This window comes from Somniosus microcephalus, unplaced genomic scaffold (genome assembly GCF_052327205.1).
Source record: "Somniosus microcephalus isolate GS21.2 unplaced genomic scaffold, FLI_Smic_1.0 unresolved_chr2, whole genome shotgun sequence".
In the NCBI taxonomy this organism is placed as follows: Eukaryota; Metazoa; Chordata; class Chondrichthyes; order Squaliformes; family Somniosidae; genus Somniosus; species Somniosus microcephalus.
Window position 1 is genome coordinate 16927786 of NW_028225180.1, and position 18464 is coordinate 16946249.

The 18464-nt window shown below is 50.8% G+C and overlaps 1 protein-coding gene across 1 annotated transcript in view; it reads right to left on the reverse strand.

The window, feature by feature from the left end:
* The window catches only part of LOC147092199 (double C2-like domain-containing protein beta), a 79449-nt gene that overhangs the window by 14321 nt on the left and 46664 nt on the right, over nt 1-18464 (reverse strand). The window lies entirely within an intron of this gene.

The following is an 18464-nucleotide window of genomic DNA, read 5'->3' on the forward strand; positions in this document are numbered from 1 at the left end:
TTTTATTAACTAAAGTTAAAATGTCGGCACCTGAGCAGCAACAACAGCAACAACAGCAGGTGTTGCTGCGAGCCCTCAGACCAGCATGCCTGGACCTCGACCCTCAAGCGTCGGGTTCATCTACCAATTTCGAACACTGGCTGAGCTGCTTTGAATCCTTCCTAGAAGCCTCCGCCGTGATATCGGAGGAGAACAAATTAAAAGTTCTGACCGCCCAGGTGAGCCTTCAAGTATATACACTCATCCGGGACGCTACTACGTACACGGCGGCTCTCGACCTGCTAAAAGGGCAATACACGCGCCCAGTGAATACGATTTACGCCAGACACCTCTTGGGATCCCGTAGGCAGCAACCGGGGGAATCGGTAGAGGCATTTTTACGGGCGTTACAGACACTCTGCAGGGACTGCGACTGTAAGGCGGTATCGGCTGCGGCGCACGCGGAGGGACTTATCTGTGATGCCTTCGTTAAGGGCCTCCAGTCCGACTACTCCCGGCAGAGACTGCTCGAAAGCAGGGAGCTCGACCTGAAGACGGCCGTAGCCCTCGCGCTCTCATTAGATGCGGCTCACCGAAACCTCGAAGCATACTCACGTAACGGTGCCGCGCCATGGTCATCGCAACCTTGGGACATGGGACCGCCGCCCCCGGTACCAACTACTGCAGCGATGTCCCGAAATCAACTGGGACCGCCGCCCCCGGTACCAACTACTGCAGTGATGTCCCGTAACCAGGCCCAAAAATGCTATTTCTGTGGCCTGTTAAAACACCCTAGAGCGTGCTGCCCGGCGAAGACCGCTACCTGCTCTGGCTGCGGGAAGAAAGGCCATTACGCCAACGCCTGCAGAGGGAAACCCGCGAACGCCAGCAGCGCCGCGTGTGAACCGTGGGGGCAGCCATCTTATCCGCCATTTTGTGCACCTCCGGCCGCGTGGGGATTGGAATCATGGCCGCCGCCATTTTGTCTGCCGCACTCGACCGCCATTTTGTCTCCAGACTCGACCACCGTCTCGTCTGACGACCACATCGGCTCACTCAGCCATACACTGGCCTCCGTTACGCTGGATCAAGCTCTCCCTCATCATCTGTCCAGGTCCACGATGGACATTACGGTAAACGGCCGCGCCACTACCTGCCTGTTTGACAGCGGGAGCACGGAGAGTTTTATTCACCCCGACACGGTGCGTAGCCACTCCCTCACGGTCCTGCCAACGCGCCATCGGATTTCTATGGCGTCCAAGTCCCATTCAACGGACGTCGGCGGCTACTGTGTGGTGACCCTTTCGGTTAGGGGCACAGAATATAAAAATTTAAAACTTCTTGTCCTGCCCCGTCTTTGCGCTGCCGTTCTGCTAGGGTTGGATTTTCAGTGCCACCTTAAAAGTGTCACATTGGCATACGGTGGACCCCTCCCCCCACTCACAGTCTGCAACCAACAGCTTTCAAATCGCTCGCCGCGCACCATTTGCAGTCTTTCCACACTCAAAGTCTCCCCCCCTCCCTTGTTCGCTAACCTCACCCGCGACTGTAAACCCATCGCTACCAAGAGCAGGCGGTACAGCGCCGGGGACAGAGCTTTTATTAGCTCTGAGGTGGAGCGGCTCCTGAAGGAGGGCATTATCGAAGGGAGCACCAGCCCCTGGCGAGCCCAGGTCGTAGTCGTTAAGACCGGCAATAAACACCGCCTGGTCATTGACTACAGCCAAACCATAAACCGGTACACTCAGCTGGACGCGTACCCACTTCCTCGCATATCTGATATGGTCAATCAGATTGCGCAATACAGGGTATTCTCCACCATTGACCTTAAGTCAGCATACCACCAACTCCCTATCCGCCCTGAGGACCGCCAGTATACTGCCTTCGAGGCAAACGGCCGCCTCTACCACTTCCTTAGGGTTCCCTTCGGCGTCACCAACGGGGTTTCGGTCTTCCAAAGGGAGATGGACCGGATGGTTGACCAGAACGCGCTGCAGGCCACCTTTCCCTATCTGGATAACGTCACCATCTGCGGCCACGACCAGCAGGACCATGACGTTAATCTAGCAAAATTCCTCCGTACGGCCCAGCGGCTGAATCTAACATACAATAAGGAGAAATGTATGTTTCGCACCACGCGCCTTGCCATTCTCGGCTGCGTAGTGGAGAACGGAGTCATCGGCCCCGACCCCGACAGAATGCGCCCCCTTATGGAGCTCCCCCTCCCCCACTGCCAAAAAGCACTGAAGAGATGCCTGGGGTTTTTCTCTTACTATGCTCAGTGGGTGCCCAACTATGTGGACAAAACCAGTCCCCTCATCAAGTCCACCTCCTTCCCCCTGACATCAGAGGTGTGTGCAGCCTTCACTCTTATTAAGAGTGATATTGCGAAGGCCACAATGCACGCAGTGGATGAGTCCATCCCTTTCCAAGTGGAAAGCGATGCATCCGACTTCGCCCTAGCTGCAACCCTTAACCAGGCGGGGAGACCCGTGGCCTTTTTCTCAAGGACCCTCCAGGGCCCCGAGATTCGACACTCCTCTGTCGAAAAGGAGGCCCAGGCTATTGTGGAAGCGGTGCGACACTGGAGGCATTACCTGGCCGGAAAACGATTTACCCTTCTCACTGACCAGCGTTCAGTTGCTTTTATGTTCAATAATAAGCAGAGGGGCAAAATCAAGAACGACAAGATCTTGAGGTGGAGAATTGAACTCTCCACCTACAAGTACGATATCTTGTACCGGCCCGGGAAACTCAATGAGCCCCCAGATGCTCTATCACGAGGTACATGCGCCAACGCGCAAGTTGATAGACTGCGGACCCTCCACAATGACCTCTGCCACCCCGGGGTCACCAGATTCTGCCACTTCATTAAGGCCCGCAACCTGCCCTACTCCATCGAGGAGGTCAGGACTATGACCAGGAACTGCCAAATCTGTGCCGAATGCAAACCGCACTTTTATAGGCCAGACAGAGCACGCCTGATCAAGGCCACTCGCCCCTTCGAGCGCTTGAGCATCGACTTTAAGGGGCCTCTCCCTTCCTCTGACCGCAGCGTGTACTTCCTCAACATAGTTGATGAGTACTCCCGTTTCCCTTTTGCCATCCCTTGCCCAGACATGACCAGTACCACGGTCATCAAATGTCTGAATGACCTCTTCGCCTTGTTCGGGTTCCCTAGCTATATATATAGTGACCGGGGCTCATCTTTCATGAGCGGCGAACTTCGTCAGTACCTGCTCGCGAGAGGTATTGCTACGAGCAGGACCACCAGCTACAACCCCCGGGGGAACGGCCAGGTGGAAAGAGAGAACGCGACGGTTTGGAAGGCCGTCCTCTTAGCCTTAAAATCTAAGGGCCTTCCGACCTCTCGCTGGCAGGAGGTCCTCCCTGCGGCGCTCCACTCCATCCGGTCACTGCTTTGCACTGCCACTAATGCCACCCCTCATGAGCAAATGTTCGTTTTCCCCAGGAAGTCCACATCGGGAACCTCGCTACCGACATGGCTGACTTCTCCGGGGCCCGTCCAACTGCGGAGGCACGTAAGGACCCATAAAACGGACCCCCTGGTCGAGAGGGTGAACCTCCTACACGCCAACCCCCAGTATGCCTACGTGGCATACCCAGATGGGCGGGAGGACACGGTCTCCATACGAGACCTCGCACCCTCGGGCGCCCCTGAATCACCACCGTTATTCTCCACCACTTCTCCCAACCCAACCCCTGTAGACGGCATGCCGGAGCCCCAGGACCCTTCGTTGACCACTCAGACACCAGATTCGGCGTTGGATACTGCAGCACCGCCGCCGCTGCTACGACGATCAGGACGGCATACAAGGCCTCCTGATAGACTTACCTACATGAACTTTTAGTACACTTCACCCCGCCGGACTCAATTTTAAACAAGGGGTGAATGTGGTAAACCACTGTTATCGTTTTCATTGTTGTTCACTGTTGTTCACTACTGTTATCGTTATTACACATTGTTACCTCTTGCTACTCACTGTGTACCAATGCATGCCTCAGCTGGCTCCACCCATGGCTCCGCCTACATGACCTGGTATAAAGGTGGCTGCTCGGCAACCCACTTCCTTCTTGGAACCAGTCGTCCACGAGAGGCATGCTCTGTTCTTTAGTTAATAACAACCTTTTCATTACTATCCTAATTCATCGCTTTTTATGGATTAATTGATAAGCATATCACTCTGTATCTAACCCATACTGTACCTGCCCTGGGACTGTTTGATGGGACAGTGTAGAGGGAGCTTTACACTGTATCTAACCCCGTGCTGTACCTGCCCTGGGAGTGTTTGATGGGACAGTGTAGAGTGTGTTTTACTCTGTAACTAACTCCGTGCTGGACCTGCCCTGGAATGTTTGATGGGACAGTGTAGAGGGAGCTTTACTCTGTATCTAATCTGTGCTGTACCTGCCCTGTGAATGTTTGATGAGACAGTTTAGAGGGAGATTGACTCTCTATCTAACCCGTGCTGTACCTGCCCTGGGAGTCTTTGATGGGACAGTGTAGAGGAAGCTTTACTCTGTATCTAACCAGTGCTGTACCTGCCCTGGGAGTGTTTGATGGGACAGTGTGGACGGAGCTTAACTTTGTTATTAATCCATTCGGGACCTGCCCTGGGAGTATATGATGGGGACAGTGTACAGGGAGATTGACTCTTTATCTAACCCATGCTGTACCTGCCCTGGGAGTGTTTAATGGGACAGTGTAGAGGGAGTTTACTCTGTATCTAACCCGTGCTGTACCTACCCTGGGAGTGTTTGATGGGACAGTGTAGTGTGAAATTTACTCTGATTCTAACCCGTGCTGTAACTGCCCTGGGAGTGTTTGATGGGGACAGTGTTAAGTCCGTGAATGATTGAGACACGGACTAGCAGGAGTGAAAACAAACTGATCTTTACTGGTGGAAGTCCATAACGAAACTAAACAACAGAGGCTCTCTAGCGCCTTTTATACAGGGGTGGTCACTGCCGGTACTGCAGTCTGAGACCAGTTATTCTCTTAAAGGTACATACACAACAATTCCTCCCCTTTTAGATAAACAGTACATTACATTCATTTAACAACTAAATGATAACGAATTACAATCACAATTACTGTTACTAGATACAGTGGTTAAGTTTAAGCAATTATAAGTTCAGTCTTTGAGGAGGCTTCCTGATTCTGTCTGGATAACGCCTCTTTGGGGTAACAGGTTCTTCTGGCAATGTTGAGTCGGAATCAATGTCGTTGTTTGCTTCATCTGCTTCCAATATTACCGGTTCTGCGGTAGCTGCAATTGGAACGTCGATTTCATTACCAGGTGTATCAGATCGTGGTGTGGAGTTGACGTTTTCCAGTGACTCTAGAATCTGGTCAGCATGGCGTCTTACAATGCTCTCCCCAACGTCCACGGTATACATGAGAGGTCCTTGTCGTGTACAAATCGTTCCTGGCTGCCATTTCTCAGTGCGGTAGTCCTGGGCCAAAACTGGTTGACCTATCTTAAAACTCCTGGTCGGCCTTTCATTCATATTCTGAAACTGCCTGTTCTCCACATCTCTTCGGACGTTTGGCTTAACCAAATCCAAGCGGCATCGTAGTCTTCGATTGAAGAACATCATGGCTGGAGTTTGGTTGGTAACTGCATGTGTCGCATTCCGGTAGGCAAACAAGAAGTTGTCCACCTTGTGTTGTAGGGGTATATCTTCATTACACATTGCCTTGATAGCCTTCTTGAATATTTGGACAAACCTCTCGGCCAATCCATTAGTGGCTGGATGATATGGGGCAGATGTGTAATGCTTAACACGATTGTTATTTAAGAACCTGTGGAACTCTTCAGACACAAACTGTGGTCCATTATCAGAGCAAATCTGTTCAGGCAGCCCATTCCTGGCGAATATGGTTCGTAAAACTGTGATAGTTCTTTTCCGTGGTGGTTAAGGACATTTTTATTACCTCTGGCCACTTTGAATGTGCATCCACCGCAATTAAAAACATCGAGTCCATGAAGGGACCAGCAAAATCAATGTGCACCCTTTGCCATGGAGATGAGGGCCACTCCCATGGATGCAGAGGAGCTTGTGGTGGGGCGTTTTGGACCTTCTGGCATCCTGCACAGCTCTTGGTCATCTCTTCGATTTCTCTATCGATTCCCGGCCACCACACAAACGCTCTGGCTAAGCTCTTCATTTTTACCCCACCCAGACGACCCTCATGAAGCTCATTGAGCACTCTATCCGTCAACTTAGGTGGAATTACTACTCTGGATCCACACATCAAGGTGCCTCTGCACACTGACAGCTGTTCTCTTCTCGGCGAGAATGCTGGCAGCAGTGGTTCGCCATGTGCTGGCCATCCCTTCACCGTTAAATCATTGACCCGTGATAGTGTCGGGTCATTCCGTGTTTCCTTTTCTATGTTTGCATTCGTCACAGGGAGCCATTCGACTATGGTCGAGTGGAATAACTCCATTGGATCCACTGCAAGGTCTTCTTCTTCCACCGTCGGCAACGGTAGATGTGACAATCCATCAGTATTTCCATGCTGTTTAGTTCCTTTGTACTCGATGTCATATTGGTGTGCCCCTAGGAAAAGGGACCATCTCTGTAGCCGTTGTGCTGTCATTATCGGTACGCCCTTCTGAGGGTTGAAAATGGAGACAAGAGGTTGATGATCGGTTAGTAGAGAAAATTTTTGACCGTGCAGATAGTGATTGAACTTCTTCACCCCCCACACTAGGCTGAGGGCCTCTCTGTCAATCTGGGTGTAGTTACGCTCGGCAGAAGTTAACGAGCATGGCGCAAAAGCTATCGGACTCTCCAAACCATCAAGGAATTTATGTGACAGTACCGCCCCAATGCCGTAGGGAGACGCATCACACGCCAGCCTGATTGGCAGTGCTGGGTTGTAGTGAGCCAATACTTCCTTCGAAGTGATTAAGTCCTTACTCTTCTGAAAAGCACGTTTACAATCATCGCTCCATTTCCATGCTACCCCCGTTCGTAGCAGGGCGTTCAGTGGGTGCGGAATTGTCGACAAATTCGGCAAAAACTTATGATAGTAATTCACCAACCCGAGGAATGACCTCAGTTGCGACACATTTTCAGGCGCTGGGGCCTTAACAACCGCTTCAATTTTGTCAGGGGACTTATGTAACCCCTCTTCATCAATCACGTGGCCACAATACAATATCTGTTTCTTAAAAAATTCGCACTTGGGGCGGTTGGCTCGCAGCCCATGTTCCCGTAGTCTAGTGAGCACCTGTTCTAGGTTGTTAAGGTGTTCACTGTCATCTTCACCTGTTACAAGGATGTCGTCCAAGTAACACTGAGTCCCCGGAATCCCTTGCATGACTTGTTCCATCGCTCTTTGCCATATCGCCGGAGCCGATGCTACTCCGAATACCAATCGATGATACTGGTAAAGACCTTTGTGAGTGTTTATCGTGAGATACTTCCTAGAGGACTCTTCAACCTCCATCTGCAAATATGCTTGTGCTAGGTCAATTTTTGTAAAACGCTTCCCTCCAGACAGTGAGGCGAAGATGTCTTCTATCCTTGGTAGAGGATATTGTACTGTGTGAAGGACAGGGTTCACCGTCACCTTGAAATCCCTACAGATGCGAATCTTCCTTGGCTCTCCGGACTTATTGCTTAACGTTTTCTTCATGACAGGAACGATGGGTGTCGCCCACTCGCTCCAGTCGACCTTAGACAACACGCCCGCCTTCTCCAGATTCTCCAGCTCTGCCTCGACGGCTGGGCGAATTGCATATGGTACCGGTCTCGCTTTGAAAAACTTGGGAACTGCATTCTCTTCTATTTTTAATGAGGCGGTTACACCTTTAAGCGTGCCCAGTTCTTGTTGAAATACCTCTTTGGCGTTAGCTAAGATTGTTGACAATCGTCCAGGAATGACGTCTTCATCTTTTTTACCATCCACCGTCTTTGCATGAATGGAATGCCAATCTAAGTTTGTCTTCCTGATCCATTCCCGTCCCAATAACGGTGGTCCACCATTTGGCAGTATGTAGAGATAAAATTTCCGTATTTTCTTGCCATTGTATTCGACAGGCACCCTTATTTTTCCTCTGGGGTATACTTTTTGCCCCGTATACGTCGTCAAGACGATGGATGTCTCTCTCAAGGGTATGTGTGAAAATAGCCACTCGTAGTCTCGTCGATTCATGACGGTTAGCGCTGATCCTGTATCCAATTCCATTTTAACTTGGGACCCTGCTATCGTGAGAGTGACCCAAATGGTTCAGTGATCCTCTTTTGCGATTACATTGTGAAGTTTGAGACAGCTTAGTCTCCTGTTTCCGGATTCACTATCGCTCATCTGGTCTTTGGAACTACTGTCCGTCATCTTTTGTACTTTCTTGTACGGTTCCTTAGTAGCCTTTTTGTTGTCGCTGGTCTTCTTCCCAGACCTACAAACTCGTGCAATGTGTCCAATCTTCCCGCATTGTCTGCATATTTTGTCTTTGGACCAGCAGTCCTTCTGGTCATGGTTAGTTCTGCCGCAGCGATAACATTTTGCAAATCCCCGTGTCATTTCGTGGGTGCCGTATTCCTGTGGTTTTTGTTGAATTTCTGCAGCTCCCCTGGCTGCTGCTTCATATGATACTGCCACGCTGAAAGCCTTATCTAGCGTCAGCTCTTTTTCTGCGAGTAACTTCTTCTGTGTTCCTTCACTCAGGAGCCCATAGACAAATTTGTCCCGTAGGGTATCTGCCAGTCCTGCTCCGAACTGGCAGTGCTTTGATAGCTTGCGTAGTTCCGTAAGATACTCAGCATTGCTCTCATCTTTGTGCTGAGTTCTCCTGTGGAATTTAAATCTTTCTGCTATCAACAGCGGTGCAGGGTTTAAGTGCTCCTGTAGAACAGCAACAATTTCGTTAAAACTCTTCGCCTTCGGTTTGGCTGGAGTAATCAGATCCCGCAATAAGCCGTACGTTCTAGCGCCCATTAAGTTTAGTAATATTGATGCCTTTTTCCCCTCCGCTATTTCATTTGCCTCGAAATATACCTCGACTCTTTCCACATACGTGATCCAGTCCTCTAATGTATTATCAAAAGCAATGATACAGCCAGTCTTCGGCATCTTGCAAATCTAAAATGGAGCCTCCCGCGCTTTGCCTTCTTCCCCGATTTAACAAAATGGCGCCTCTCGCGCTTTGTCTTCTTCCCCGCTGTTGTTAGCGCTGCTTTCCACGGTTTCTTGCGCGTATTCTTTTTCTTTTATTATTTTCCCGTCATGGAGCGGACCCTCTGGGACACTTCCCTCCCTCTTCTTAGGTCCGAACGCTGCCCGGCTTCGAAGCACCGGCCGCGCCCTGTGTGCTCCACCCTCTCTCTCTCTCTTTGCTTCCCGACTCGCTGCCCGGCCCCGTTGAAAGGCCACCCGATCGAGCTTCAGCCCGCCGCAGCCCAGGAAGGATCAGAGCACTACCTGCCACCAGCCCGATTAGCTGGGAAACCACGGACCGAGGAACCCAGCCTGGCTCTGGAAAGTCGCTCCTGCAAAGCCTTGAACCCGATGATTGACGGTCGACGCCCGTTTCTCAAGTTTCAATGGACTCTTTTTTTTTTCTTTCTTCTGCCTCCGACCTTCAACAACGTCGTCGGAGCTGCTGCCGAGTTGCAGGTAAGTACGTTTCTTACTCGTCGCCAGTGTTAAGTCCATGAATGATTGAGACACGGACTAGCAGGAGTGAAAACAAACTGATCTTTACTGGTGGAAGTCCATAACGAAACTAAACAACAGAGGCTCTCTAGCGCCTTTTATACAGGGGTGGTCACTGCTGGTACTGCAGTCTGGGACCAGTTATTCTCTTAAAGGTACATACACAACAGACAGTGCAGAGGGAGCTTTACTTGGTATCTAACTCGTGCTGTACCTGCCCTGGGAGTGTTTGATGGGACAGTGTAGACGGAGGTTTACTCGGTATCTAACCCCTGCTGTACCTGCCCGGGGATTGTTTAAGGGACAGTGTAGAAGGAGCGTTACTCTGTATCTAACCCAAGCTGTACCTGCCCTGGGTGTTTTTGATGGGACAGTGTAGAGGGAGCTTTACTCTGTATCTAGCCCCTTCTGTACCTGCCCTGGGAGTGTTTGATGGGAGAGTGCAGAGGGAGCCTTACTCTGTATCTAACCACGTGCTGTACCCGCCCTTGGAGTGTTTGATGGGACAGTGTAGAGGGAGCTTTATCTGTATCTGACCCATGCTGTACCTGCCCTGGCAGTGATTGATGGGACAGTGTAGAGGGAGCTTTACTCTGTATCTAACCCCGTGCTGTACCCGCCCTTGGAGTGTTTGATGGGACAGTGTAGAGGGAGCTTTACTCTGTATCTAATCCGTGCTGTACCTGCCCTGGGAGTGCTTGATATAATAGTGTAAAGGGAGCTTTACTGTGCATCTAACCCATGCTGTACCTGCCCTGGGAGTGTTTGATGGAACACTAGAGGGAGCTTTACTCTGTATCTAACCCATGCAGTACCTGCCCTGGGTGTGTTTGACGGAAACCGTGCTGTACCTGCCCTGGGAGTGTTTGATGGGACAGTGTAGAGGGAGCTTTACTCTGTATCTAACCCATGCTGTACCTGCTGTGGGAGTATTTGATGGGACAATGTAGAGGGAGTTTTACTCTGTATCTAACCCTGTGCAGTACCTGCCCTGGGAGTGTTTAATGGCGCAGTGTCGAGGGAGCTTTACTCTGTATCTAACCCCGTGCTGTACATGCCCTGGGAGTGTTTAATGGCGCAGTGTCGAGGGAGCTTTACTCTGTATCTAACCCCGTGCTGTACATGCCCTGGGAGTGTTTGATGGGTCAGTGTAGAAGGAGCTTTACTCTTTATCTAACCCGTGCTGTACCTGCCCTGGGAGCGTTTGATGGGGCAGTGTAGAAACATAGAAACATAGAAGATAAACATAGAGCCTGCTCCGCCATTCAATGAGATCATGGCTGATCATTCAAATTCAGTACCCTGTCCCTGCCTTCTCCCCATATCCCTTGATCCCTTTAGCCTCAAGAAATATATCCAACTCTTCCTTGAATATATTTAATGAACTGGCCTCCACCGCCCTCTGTGGCAGAGAATTCCACAGGTTCACCACTCTCTGGGTGAAGAAATTCCTCCTTATTTCAGTCCTAAATGGCTTACCCCTTATCTTAGACTATGACCCCTGGTTCTGGACTCCCCGGCCATCAGAAACATCCTTCCTGCTTCTACTCTGTCCCGACCTGACAGAATTTTATAGGTTTCGATGAGATCCCCTCTCAATCTTCTAAACTCCAGTGAGTATAAGCCCAATCGACACAATCTCTCCTCATACGTCATTCCTGCCATCCCAGGTATCAGCCTGGTGAATCTTCACTGCACTCCCTCCATGGCAAGAACGTCCTTCCTCAGGTAAGGTGACCAAAACTGCACACAATACTCAAGGTGCGGTCTCACCAAGGCCCTGTACAACTGTACCAAGACATCCTTGTTCCTGTACTCGAACCCTCTTGCTACGAAGGCCAACATACCATTTGCCTTCTTAACCGCCTACTGCACCTGCATACCTACCTTCAGCGACTGGTGCACAATAACACCCAGGTCTCTTTGCATTTCCCCTTCTCCCAATCTATTGCCATTCAAATAATAATCTGCCTTCCTGTTTTTGCCACCAAACTGGATAACCTCACATTTATCCACATTATAGTGCATTTGCCATGTTTCTGCCCAATCACCCAACCTGTCCAAATCGTACTGGAGTTTCACAACATCCTCCTCACAGCTTACCCTCCCACCCAGCTTTGTGTTGTCTGCAAATTTGGAGATATTACATCCAATTCCCTCGTCCAGATCATTAATATATATTGTGCACAGCTGGGGTCCTAGGACCGATCCTTGCGGTACCCCACTAGTCATTGCCTGCCACTCGGAAAACGACCCGTTTATTCCAACTCTTTGCTTTCTGTCCGCCAACCAGTTCTTTATCCAAGTCAATACCTTGCCCCCAATCCCATGTGCCTTAATTTTGCACGCTAATCTCTTATGTGGGACCTTATTGAAAGCCTTCTGAAAGTCCAAATACACCACATCCACTGGCTCTCCCTTATCTATTTTACCAGTTACATCCTCAAAAAATTCCAGTAGATTAGTCAAGCATGATTTACCTTTCGTAAATCCATGTTGACTTTGTCCGATCCTGTCACTGCTTTCCAAGTGCTCTGCTATTACATCTTTTATAATGGACTCTAGCATTTTCCCCACTACCGATGTCAGGCTTGTAATTCCCTGCTTTTTCTCTGCCACCTTTTTTGAATAGTGGGGTAACATTAGCTACCCTCCAATCCATGGGTACCGTTCCAAAGTCTATCGAGTTCTGGAAGATGACCAGCAATGCATCTACTATCTCTAGGGCCACTTTCTTAAGTACCCTGGGATGTAGACCATCAGGCCCTGGGGATTTATCGGCCTTCAGTCCCATCAATTTTCCTAACACCATTTCCCTACAAATACTGATTTCTTTCAGTTCCTCCCTTTCATCAGACCCTATGTTCCCCGGCATCTCTGGGAGGTTATTTGTGTCCTCCTTTGTGAAGACAGAACCAAAGTATGTATTTAGTTGGTCTGTCATTTCCTTGTTTCCCATTATAAATTCCCCTGATTCTGACTGCAAGGGACCTACGCTTGACTTCACCAAGCTTTTTCTCTTCACATATCTATAAAAGCTTTTACAGTCAGTTTTTATGTTCCTTGCTAGCTTATACTCATATTCTATTTTCCCTTTCTTAATTAATCCCTTTGTCCTCCTTTGTTGACTCCTAAACTGCTCCCAATCCTCAGGATTATTGCTTTTTCTAGCCAATTTATATGTCCTCTCCTTGGATCTTATGCTATCCCTAATTTCCCTTGTTAGTCACGGTTGAGTCACCTTTTTTGTTTTATTTTTATGCCAAACTGGGATGAACAAATTCTGTAGCTCATCCATTCGGTCTTTGAATGTTTGCCATTGCCTATCCACCGTCAACCCTTTGAGTGCCATTCCCCAATCAATCCTACCCAACTCGCTTCTCAGACCATCGTAGTTTCCTTTATTTAAATTGAGGACCCTTGTCTCTGAGTCAACTACTTCATTCTCCATCTTAATGAAGAATTCGATCATATTATGATCGCTCCGACCCAAGGTGCCTCATACAACAAGATTGCTAATGAATCCTTTCTCGTTACATAATACCCAGTCTAAGCTGGCCTGATCTCTGGTTGGTTCCTCAACATATTGGTCCAGGAAACCATCCCATAAACACTCCAGGAATTCCTCCTCCACAGTATTGTTACTAATTTGGTTGGCCCAATCTACATTTAGATTAAAGTCACCCATGATGACTGCTGTGCCCTTATTGCACGCTTCTTTAATTTCCCTTTTAATGCCATCCCCAACCTCCGCCTTACTGTTTGGAGGTCTATATACCACTCCCACTAATGTTTTATTCCCCTTAGTATTTCTCAATTCTACCCATACAGATTCCACATCATCAGAGCTAATATCCTTCATTACAATTGTATTAATCCCTTCTTTAACCAGCAATGCTACCCCACCTCCCTTTCCTTTTTGCCTATCTTTCCTGAATATCGAATACCCCTGCATGTTGAGTTCCCAGTCTTGGCCATCCTTGAGCCACGTTTCCGTAATCCCAACCAAATCATATTCGTTTACCTCTATTTGCGCAGCCAATTCATCCACATTATTACAAATGCTCCTCGCATTAAGACACAAAGCCTTCAGACTTGTTTTTTTAACGCTCTTAGACCTATTAGAATTATTATTTACTGTGGCCACGTTTGATTTAAACCGTTGATTTCTCTGACTGCCACTTTTGTTTTTCTCCTTCCTATCTTTTGCTTTTATCCGTTTTCCTTTCCTCTGTCTCCCTGCTCAGGTTCCCAACCCCCTGCCATTTTAGTTTAAACCCCCCCGAACAGTGCTAGCAAACCTCCCCGCAAGGATGTTTGGCCCGCTCTGGTTCAGGTGCAACCTGTCCGACTTGTACAAGTCCCACCTTCCCCAGAAGCAGGCCCAGTGATCCAGGAAACTAAAGCCCTCCCTCCTGCACCAACTCTTTAGCCACGCATTCATCTGCTCTATCCTCCTATTCCTATACTCACTAGCACGTGGCACCGGGAATAATCCAGAGATTACAACCTTTGAGGTCCTACTCTTTAATCTGCTACCTAGCTCCCTAAATTCTTGCTGCAGGACCTCATCCCTCTTCCTACCTATGTCGTTGGTCCCGATGTGAACCATGACCTCTGCCTGTTCACCCTCCCCCTTCAGAATGCCCTGCAGCCATTCAGTGACATCCTTGACCCTGGCACCAGGGAGGCAACAAACCATCCTGGAGTCACGTCTATGGCCACAGAAACACCTATCTGTTCCCCTTACGATAGAATCCCCTACCACTATTGCTCTCCCACTCTTTTTTTTCTTCCCTTCCTGAGCAGCAGAAGCACCCCTGGTGCCAGGAAGTTGGCTGCTGCTGCCTTCCCCTGGTGAGTCATCCCCCTCAACAGTATCCAAATTGGTATACCTGTTTGAAAGGGGGATGGCCACAGGGGTCCCCTGCACTACCTGCCTGCTTCTATTGCTCCGCCTGGTGGTCACCCATTTCCCTTCTGCCTGTGCAGCCCTACCCTGCGGCGTGATCAACTCATCAAATGTGTAATCCACGACCCTCTCAGCATCGTGAATGCTCCACAACCCATCTATCCGCAGCTCCAGTGCCTCAATATGGCCCGTTAGTAGCTGCAGCTGGATGCATTTCTGGCACACGTGGTCATCAGGGACACTGGCAGTGTCCCTGTATTCCCACATAGAGCAAGAGGAGCATAACACGGGGCGGGGCTCTCCTGGCATGACTTACCCCTTTAATTAATTTAAATTAATTCAATACCACCAGTTAAAAATATACTCTAGGGCGCTTATTTACCAACTGCCCCACTGCACCACAGAGACCCAAGAAAATATAAACCACAAACTTTAAGCTTGAAATGAAAAGGAGAAAGAAATACTCACCAACCAATCACTTACCTGCTTCCTGGTGGCGTCGCACTTGGATTATTCACTGAGTCTCCGGTCTCACTGCTCCCGACACCGGCTTGTGAAAGAAAGCCCGTGAAAGTGAGTTTAAATACTCACTGGGTCTCCGGTCTCACAGCTCCCGACACCAGCCTGTGAAAGAAAGCCTGCGAAAGTGAGTTTAAATACTCACTGGGTCTCCGGTCTCACTGCTCCCAACACCAGCCTGTGAAAGAAAGCCCGTGAAAGTGAGTTTAAATATTCACTGGGTCTCCGGTCTCACTGCTCCCGACACCAGCCTAGAGGGAGCTTCACTCTGCATCTAACCCGTGTTGTACCTGCCCTGTGTAAGGGGTTTTCTCTCCGAGGTCGCAGAGGTTTCTCTCGCCAGAGGCCTCTCTCTCTCTTTTGCACAGTAAAACCTTGAGTGGTTCGACCCACTCGCCCCTTAAGTTCTAGACACTGAACTTAGGTGCAGGAACTACAATGCAGAGACGACTCTTATAGACCAAGTTTAATAAATCAAAATGGAATTTTATTGCATAAGGAAAACAAATCAAATGCAAGCAAATAAGAGGGTACATGGGAGGGAAAAACAAATCATAACAATACAATGCTAGCTAAAATAGATACAGGCATATTATACCTTACAACAGTCATCATGAAATGGGGAAACACACGGAACATTGAGGGACAACAACTCATGTTAATTATACCCCAAATGACCACCCCCTTTAACCTATCTAGATCCGATTATGAAGGGCCAGAAACATGCTCACCAATCCAGTTGGAAAAATATAGGGCTAGATTTTCAGTATAGGCAGTTTTGGGGCGCTAACCTTAGCGCCCGCCCGAAGTTAGCGCCCGCCCCAAAGTAGCGCCCCGTTGCCGGGAATTCAGTGGCTTCGCCCTAAGAGGTTGGTGGAGCGCTAAAAGAGGCGTTCCACTACTCTCTTTAGGCGCTAAGCCGGCGGTCCAGAGGGATAGCGCCCAGGCGGGGCGCAGCACGGGTGCGGTCATTTTTGCACTGACAGCAGACCCCGTGGTGCCGACCAGCTCTTAAAGGGGGAAGGGACGAATTGGTCTGCTGCCACGCCCTGCACACTGCAGCCTTGCAAAGAGGCCTCAACACTACTGCTCAGCCCCAGGGAGTCATGGCAACGCCAGAGAAGGCCCGTCAGCGTGCCCTGCGCTTCTCAGAGGGTGATCTGGACATAATGGTCACAGCTCTGGAGGTGAGGCGCAAGATCTTGTTTCCAGAGAGTGGGAGGAATCCAACCCACCACGACTACACCAAAGCCTGGAAGCAGATCGCCCAGAGGGTGACATTCACCGGCGAGGCCCCCAGGACCCACACACAATGCCGTAAGAAATACAACGATCTGACCAGGATTGTGAGGGTGAGTAGCCTTTCCAGTCTCCTCCTCATTCTTGCATGTACACCTGACATGATGGGCAAAGGGACCTGAAAGTCCTTTTGGCCAGCCCTCAGCCAGCAGCATTGGGACAGTCATGAGCATCAAATGGCCATTCGGCACTCTACACTTTGGCCCAGCTATTCCACCATGGGAGGCAGTGGACAGTACATCAGGGCTTCACTCTGTCCAAGCTATTCCACCATGGGAGGCAGTGCACACTACATCAGGGCTTCACTCTGTCCAAGCTATTCCACCATGGGAGGCAGTGCACACTACATCAGGGCTTCACTGCGCACTTACAGCCCGTCCTTTCTCTTGCAGGCTAAAGTAGCGTTTAATCGCCAGGCCCGTGCCAGGGGTGGCCGCGCCAAGCTGCAGAAGCTCACTCGGCTGGAGGAGCGCGTGTGTGTGCTCATGGGAGCCCGTGTGATTGTCCCCACAGCGTGCGGTGTATCCGACCCTCCACTGCCCGGCAATGGTAAGGACCTCGCCTTTTGGCCCTCTCGCGTCGCACTGGCCCATCCGAGCTACCTCCTTTGCCACTGTCCCACCAATGCGCTGAATCCCACCAGTCCTAACTCCCTCGCTGACGCCGTCTCCTCACTCTGAAGCTACTCTTGTGCATTCCTGCTTTCAGCTGGTGACGACCAGGACCCTGAGGCTGCCAGTGACAGCACCTCCGACCAGGAGGAGGAGGAGGAGCAAGCCGGACCTTCGGGGGAACAGTCACGTCCCGCAGGAGAGGAGGAAATGCTCGACACCTCCTCACTGGACGAGTGCCTGGAGGAACTGTCGCAGGGCAATGCAGCTTCTGGGACCAGTGGCGTCCAGCCACCCAGCAGCCGTGCGCGTGGCCCGCGGCCTTCCCCCCAAAGGGGGGAAGGATCAGAGGGGAGTGCTGCTGCTCGGCACACTCGCCGTCACCAACGCGGCAAGGGTCCCCCTAGTTCGGCCCCCTCCTCCCCAGCGGGAGAGTCGCGACTCCAGTCCGGACACCTTCACTTCGGAGGAGGTGCGGAAGCTCGATCAGATGGCCGACGACTCGGACCGGCGCCACACGGAGCTCATGAGCGTGGTGGGGCGCATGCCTGAGGCCATCGAGTCGCTGGCGACCAGTGTGCGCGAGTTCGGGGCAGCAACTGCCGCGACTGGCCGCATGCTAACTGATGCCGTCAAGACCCTGGCGGATGTGATGCGCGCGCACACCAGGACCACAGGGCCACTCACTGCTGCCACACGCGCTGTCTCAGGCAGGCATCGCCAGGGCAGGCGCCACGCTGGACCATCCCAGCAAGCCGGCCGTCGGCTGATTGCTGCGGATCCTGCAGTGCGGGCCCGGCCGAGTGCCACCGCGCCACAGCACCAGCCAGCGCATCCCAGACGCCAGCTGGCCCACATTGCGCCATCCGTCGCCGCCATTCCCCCTCTGGGGCGTCAAGGGCAAGCGGCTGCAGCTGATGGTGGCCAGGCTCAGGTGCGCCACTCAGGAGACGGCCCCTCGAGGCCCAAACGCCGTGTAGGCCGCCCCCCAGCGGCATCTGGCGGAAGGGCATCTGAGCCTCAGGCGCCTTCCCCCAGCCTCGCAGCAGCCACTGGGCAGAGCTTGCGAAGGAGCAGCAGGCAGGGCAGGGGAGGCAAACTGCTGGCCAAGGTCTCGCCCTCGCGGGCCACTCAGTAGAGGGTGTGGCCAGCTTTCCTTTAATATGGCGGTGGCCATCTTTATTTTGCCCATGGTTGTGCTTTTGGAGGGCTTTTTTTTTGCGTTAGGCCGACGTTGAGGCCCGGTTTCAATAAAGGTGGAGTGGCTCCTCCCCAGTTTGTGGGAGTGAGTCGTTTGTTGGGCTTTTTGTGGGGCCCGTTTATTGTTTTTGGGGATTCATGTGGGAAGGGCTTTTCATTTTTGTGTAATAAAAAATTATCTTTATTCATGCAGTCTCCATGGTTGTTCTTCTTAGTGTTTGTTGGCTTCGCCGGCTGAGGGCTTGCGGAGCGG